Source organism: Anoplophora glabripennis, unplaced genomic scaffold (assembly GCF_000390285.2).
Source record: "Anoplophora glabripennis isolate ALB-LARVAE unplaced genomic scaffold, Agla_2.0 scaffold66, whole genome shotgun sequence".
Taxonomy (NCBI): domain Eukaryota; kingdom Metazoa; phylum Arthropoda; class Insecta; order Coleoptera; family Cerambycidae; genus Anoplophora; species Anoplophora glabripennis.
Genome location: NW_019416742.1, coordinates 683214 through 690406, shown reverse-complemented (window position 1 = coordinate 690406; position 7193 = coordinate 683214).

The window sequence follows — 7193 nt, the reverse complement described above, 5'->3', positions numbered from 1 at the left end:
GCTAATACAATATAGAAAGCACTGAAACTCTATAATCATTTCCACACTTTTTTTTCAAAATATGTACTGAAATTTGAAATTTTTTCAACAAACATTTTAAAAAGTTACAGTATCAAAATTATTTCTTATTTTAAGTAGGAAGACTATTAGAGCATTTAAAAGTGTCTTTAATGCTTGAGTGATTTTAATGCTTTTTATCAAATGTACTTATTTTCTCATGGTGACAAAAAAAATTATCTACGTGAAAATTATTTTACAAAATCAATTTCTGAGTGATCTGTGTAGGGTGAGATTTGTTATGTAATTTTAAATTTAGCGGCGGCAGAATACCTAAAACAAATATTGAGTAGGTAGGTATATAGTTGTAGAGCGTACAACTATACACAGATCACTCAGAAATTGGTTTTGTAAAATAATTTTCACGTAGATAATTTTGGTCACCATGGGAAAATAAGTACATTTGATAAAAAGCATTAAAGACACTTTTAAAAGCTCTAATAGCGTTCCTACTTAAAATAAGAAATAATTTTGATACTAACTTTTTGAAATGTTTATTGAAAAAATTTCAAATTTCAGTACATATTTTGAAAAAAAAGAGTGGAAATGATTATAGAGCAGCTTTCAGTGCTTTCTATATTGTATTAGCTTTCACGGTGAATAAAAAAATATTACAAGTATGTAAATAATTTTACTAAACCAATCTGAATAATTCTTGTAATAGAGATTTATTATGCAACTTTAAATTTTTCGTTGTGTTGATATGCATAAAAAAACTACCTACCTCTGATCACGACAAACTTTCAGACATATTTTATTAAAACAAACAAAAAAACAAAACATTTTATTATTAATAAAAAATGTGATTATATGATCAGACATTATTATGTTATACAGTGAATGAAATGTCTAATAAAACACACTAAAAACAAATAAAACACACCAACACTCGCCAAACCTAACCAACAATAAACATGAACAACATAAATTACATGAAATGATTCATAATTACAAATATTACAATTGTCAAAATTGGGATTCTACAAAATCTTTGTAGCGACATCTATAGACTCTTTCTCCAACTTGTATATCCATCATCGATTTCCTACAACTCCTTTTATTACAAATTTTATCGTGCGATCGATATTTTTCAAGTTAAGGGGGAAAATAGTGACAAAGTATAATTATTGAATTATCTCGTTTGTTATTGACTTAACCACATAAATATACATAAACAAAGTTGGAAAGAATTATATTTTTTTCAATTTTGATCTCTTTGATTTTTTCGCTTGCGGAGACGTCGGGCCTATGGAATGTTGATCCCTTGAGTTTAGTTAGGCTTGCCATAGGTGTAGGACCTTAAATTTTGGTAGTAGCGAACAAATCAAAGACATCAAAATTGTAGAAAATATAATTCTTTCGAACTTTGTTTATGTATATTTATGTCGTAAAGTCAATAACAAACGAGATAATTTAATAATTATACTTTGTTACTATTTTCCCCCTTAACTCGAAAAATATCGATCGCACGATAAAATTTGTAATGAAATAAGTTGTAGGAAATCGTATTTGCAACAACTTAATTCCTTACCATTTTTGTTGTAAAGTTGAAAATGGCCGAGATATTGAGCAAAAACGATTTTTACTTAAATTCAAGATGGCGGCTGACGCAGGGGTGGAATTGTCGCGATTCTGAATTTACATTACTATTGACCCCCTCTAAAGGTTAGAACAATAAAATTGTGGTCCCTAATTTTTTCCCGGTTAAATGACAACACAGCAGATATTTTGTGTTCGCGGAAAAAAGAATGGGGGTAAAAGCGAGGAAATTATATTTTATATTTCATGGACTAGTGCTGTTGAGATCATACTCAATTACTCCTATTCGAGTCTCGAGTCTCCTCGGGTTCGGGTATCGGAGAATTTTCCTATTACGCTATTTAATCTGTATGATGAACGGACGACAAAACAAAGGTACGATTTTTCTCGCTTGGGGGCAAGAAAACCAATTAAACAAGAAACTTTACATTAAATTTAAAAAAGTTGCATTCATTTTAATTGTGTAATTTTAATGTATCATTGGAATTTACTAGAACATTTCATATCAACGCTTTAACTAGTAAGCAGGTAGGTACCTATATTGGAAGTGAATTGCAAAAAATTCCAAACAAATATAAATCATAAAAGCAGAGACGCGAAAAATAATTGTAAGAATCGATCTACTTACCTATAAGGAAGGTCAATCTCAGTTATTTGCGCATAGTAGTTCTTATAATCAAACTATCTGATACTACTAAATTTTTAGGTACTTTTATTGACTGTGATATGAGCTGGAACAGTAATGTTGAATATGTATGCAAAAAGTTAAATAGTGGCTACTATGCTTTACTACAGTTAAAGTCTATATTTGATACCAAAAAGCTGATTGACATTTATTACTCAATAATTTATTGCCACTTGTCATTTAATGTTATTGTTTGGGGTAGTGCCAGTAGCGTCAAAGTTAATAGAATTCTTATTTCACAAAAAAGAATTATCCGATTAATATTTGGAATTCCTTCACTAACTTCTTGTAAGCCCTACTTTATAGAAAATAATATATTAACTTTTCCCTGTATTTATATTTATAAGTGCATATTAGAGGTTCTAAAAAAGGGAAGTTATTTTGCTAGAAACGCTGACAGTCACAGTTACCAGACTAGATATGNTACATTTAATCCATTTAGATCGATAGAGATATTTACCATTTTGTTTGCCTCGTATAATCTTTTACTATTTACTCCTATTAGATTTATCTTTGGAATTTTAACAATTTTATCTTTTAACCCTATATTATCTTTGATAAATTCTTCTTTTATTAATGAAGCCTCGGATCCTGTATCAACTAACATATTTACTTTAGAATTATCAAATTTACCTACTATATAAATTAATTGATTATTTATTTTATTTTCCAGATTATTTTCGTCTCTTATATACTCTCTGGGATGTTCATAACTACAAATGTGTACTTGGAGATTTGGCCTGCATTCTACTGAAAATCCGGAAGATCTTCAGGGTTTGTGTTTTGTGATGTGCTGTGTGGTATTTGTATTGACTCGTCCCTATCTACCGATCGAGTGTGTAGTTCCTCATATGACCTACGACTACTTTCGACGCTTGGTCTATCATAACGCTGAAAGTTGACTCGTCTAGTATTTGTATTATCCCTATCATTACTATTTGACCTTTGATTAAAATTGTGTACATTATTTTGAATATTGTCCCTATTACGATACTGTCTGTTATTGTAATTTTGCCTAAGACTTTGGTTATTCTGATTATTATATTGATTTGGCTCATAGCTATTGCCTTGTCGATTGAAGCCTTGATTATAATTTTCATTACGACCTGTGTAGTTATTGTTTGTATAATTTCTATTAACATTATTGAAATTACGATTATTGTTACCCTGATTAAAATTTTGCCTATTATTATTATTATTATTATTATATGATTTATATTGATAGGTGCCACTTATGTATGGCACACGCAACCAAGTTTAAAGAAAAAAGTGTTTCGTAACGATTCGTTATTACCACATATCGATAGACAGTCGGTTCATTTTGTGACTTTCCGTTCTTTTATGATTTATATTGTGTAGATGTTTACAATAAATAATATAATTAGCGTGAAGTGCGGTGTTAAATTATGTGCTATTTTATAGTTTTATGATAACAAAGGAGGACTGTCATTAACCACGATTTTCGATCCAATTGGAAAAATAAAAAAAATACATGATTTTTATATAGCTTATTGGGGCCAATTTTAGCCTAAACGGATCCGGCATCGACCATCCACTGCCCTACATACCCCTAATAACCGATCCACATTCAACTACTATGCCAGGTGGTAATGGCAGAAAAATGTCTTTTTACACAACCCTAAGGCCAGACAAGCAATATTCTGTTGATTTTGGGCCAAACGGATCCAACGTCCATCTTCCCACCTCCAACTTAGGTGACAGGCAGGAATGCCAGAAAGCTCAAACTAAAGTTCAGATAAACACAACAAACTAGGGCTCAGACAGGCAAGCTCGAACTGAATAACGGACTAGTAGAGTGTAATTAAACCAAGGCCAGGAAAACTCAAACTGAACCTCTGACAGATAAACTAAATCTGACCTCGGACGGGAAAATTCTAACTGACGTTCAGACATGAAATTTGTATTTCAAACAGAAGTTCAGGCTGCCAAAACCAGGCTGAAGCACCGACAGCGAACTCAAACTGAACTTCTATCAGGTAAATTCAAGCTGAGGCTTGACCAGGGAAGCTCAAACTGAAGCTCAAACATGGAAGCTCAAACTTTAACAAAAGCTCTAGCTGGTAAAACAAAGTTGAAGGTTCCGTCATGCAAACGCAAATAACTGGAGCTCGGACAGGGAATCTTTGGGCCAAAATCAACTGATGAATATCTTGTCTGATCTATGGATGTGTAAATACTCACTTTTGTGACATAACTGCTTGTCATAATTGGATAGGTAGATGGACATGGGTAGGGGAAGGTCAAGGTCGCTAAATGGAGTGGGGAAGGTGAGTTCAATCCGTTTAGCACAAAATAAGTGAATATTTCTAATATCATTTTTCTGCCATTACTATCTGTTATAGTAGTTGGATGTGGGTCGGTTACTGGGGGGGTACCTATGTATGTGGCGGGTGGGACCGTTTGGGCTAAAATCGATTGAATTTTGTTTGTCTGGCCTCGAGCTACAAAAATCATGCATTTTCCCAGTTGGGACGAAAACCACGCTTAATGATTCTCCTCCTTTCTTAATATAATGTAAGAAGAGATTAGTGGCTTCTTATGCTTCCGGATTGGATCAAAATCAGTTTTTAAAACGTATACGTTGTTTCCCTTTCTTTTGCCCCTATTTTCTTTTATATTTTATTATGACTGGATCAACATTTTCATAAGGAATAATGTTGTAACAATGCACAATTCCAGTTCATTTTATAATAAATATTGGACAAACTGCAGTTAACTTTTTCAGTCATTTTTTGATCCTTAAAATTAATAAAATCGTCAACATTTTTTAACTAATAATAATATAACTCTTTACGAAGAAAATAAACCAAAAATCGACACTGTAGGGCTATCGCTGAGAAGATCTAGCCAATTTTCGAGAGCGCCTTTTTTTTAAAAAATCGATATATCGAAAAATAATTAATATTTTTAAATTTTTCAAAAATGTACTTTTTTGGCATGCCGCGGGCTATACTTGCAGTAAATAGCAAATATGGGACGTAAATGTAAACGAGTTATAGAAGAAGAGAAAAGAGAAGATTTTTAACGATTTTTTCGATGTTTCTCGAAAAGTATCAAAGCAATCGATACTTATAAAAAATCAGTCGATAGATCTTTTTAAAACCTACAACTTTCTCATTCACAATTTTTCAATCGGTGCTATATTTTTTAAGTTATTTTAGAAAAACCGTTTTTTGCAACTTTGCGATTTTTTTAACCATGTTCGCCATTTTGGATCGAGTTTAAAGAACAAGAAACTCAATTTAAAATTTAATTTTCTATACGGTCATATTTTTTTGTCCAGGTAATAATTTCTGCAAGTTTAACATTAATCCGTGACAGAATGCTTGGACTGGCCAGTTCGTCAGTTTTGTGCCAATAATCATATTACTGTCCTTCCTCACCCTCCTTACTCGCCAGACCTGGCCCTTTGCGTTTTTTTTCTTATTTTCGAAATTAAAATTTGTGCTGAAGGGACGCCGTTTTCAGACTATTGATGACATCAAAGATCAAAGCAAATTCGTCACATACTTTAAAAGCCTTTTCAAATGAAGCTGTCCAGGACTGTTTCGCGAAATGGAAACACCGCTAAAAAAATGAGTGACTAGAGAGGGGAGTGATTCGACGGTGACAAGGACCGATAATGTAAATGTAAAATTAATAATAATTAAAGCTTCAAAAGCTTCATTAAAGCTTCATTTTTTTCTGATCAGACCTTGTATATTAGTGCATTAGAAGTGTATTAGAATTTCATTGTTAATGGAATAGTGAAACAAAGTGTGAGAAAAAAATAAAATGCACGGTAGTGTAGTTTTAATATAAAAATAAGCAGAGTGAACAAAGAGATATTCTCAATACGGTTCTGGAATTACAGAATTCTGCCTTCAACGGTCTGCTGCTTCCCAGTGGCATCTGGTGTATACCAAAAATAAATTGACTTCCAAAAATGGTTCCAAAGTTATAGCCAAAATTTCCCTTGTATGTACAAACTTTGAGCCATACTTTTTTTAGTGGTAATTTCGTATACCTACCTAGATTGTCCCACTCTGGCATTATAGTATGTATAGTTGGTAGTAAAATACCTTGTATACTAATTTGAAGGACTTCATAATATTAAATTACTACGAAATACGATTTCTTCAATGTTACATCTTCAATATTACAGGGATATTCGGGACCATAATCATAATCCTTGAAATAAACAATTATTGTTTTTCTGTAAAGAAAGAATTATTATCTTGGTCTTATCTCTTTATTAAAGGTTTGGTTCATCATTATCTTATTAATGCATATTTATAGATTTCGATATTAACAGGATAAAATATAGTGTCCCTGATTTATAATATTTTAACATTTGTAAATGTCTGCTAATAAAAATCCAATATTAACATATTTAAAACGAAGATACTAACTTATTGAAATTTTGACCTTCGACAAACGACGTCTACATTTTTTCAGAAACGTATTTCGAAACGGATGATTTGCATATTAAATTTTCATTTATTCATGTAGGTAGGTATCAGTGAGAGACTTATTACTACCAGTAATATTATATACTACCTATATGAAAGCAGTTGGTAAAGTCAAAGGTCAAGTGCAGTTAGCTTATTTGGATATCTCAGTTCCGACATTGTGAGTGAATCGCTTTTTTAATATTACAAAATATTTACCTAGGTACATCCGTAAACCAAAACATTCTTACTCTATTATGTTGAATCAAACAATTCAAAAATGTTTTCAAAAAAATTGTAACAAATGTAGATCAACTAAAGGCACTGACACAAGGTACACGTAAATATATATATATATATATAGTCTTCAAATATTTTACATAACATTTTCATCCTTTAAGCATCCTTCATATAATATAGTAAGTATAAACAAAACACAGTTATCGAGTAGTTGTTTCTTG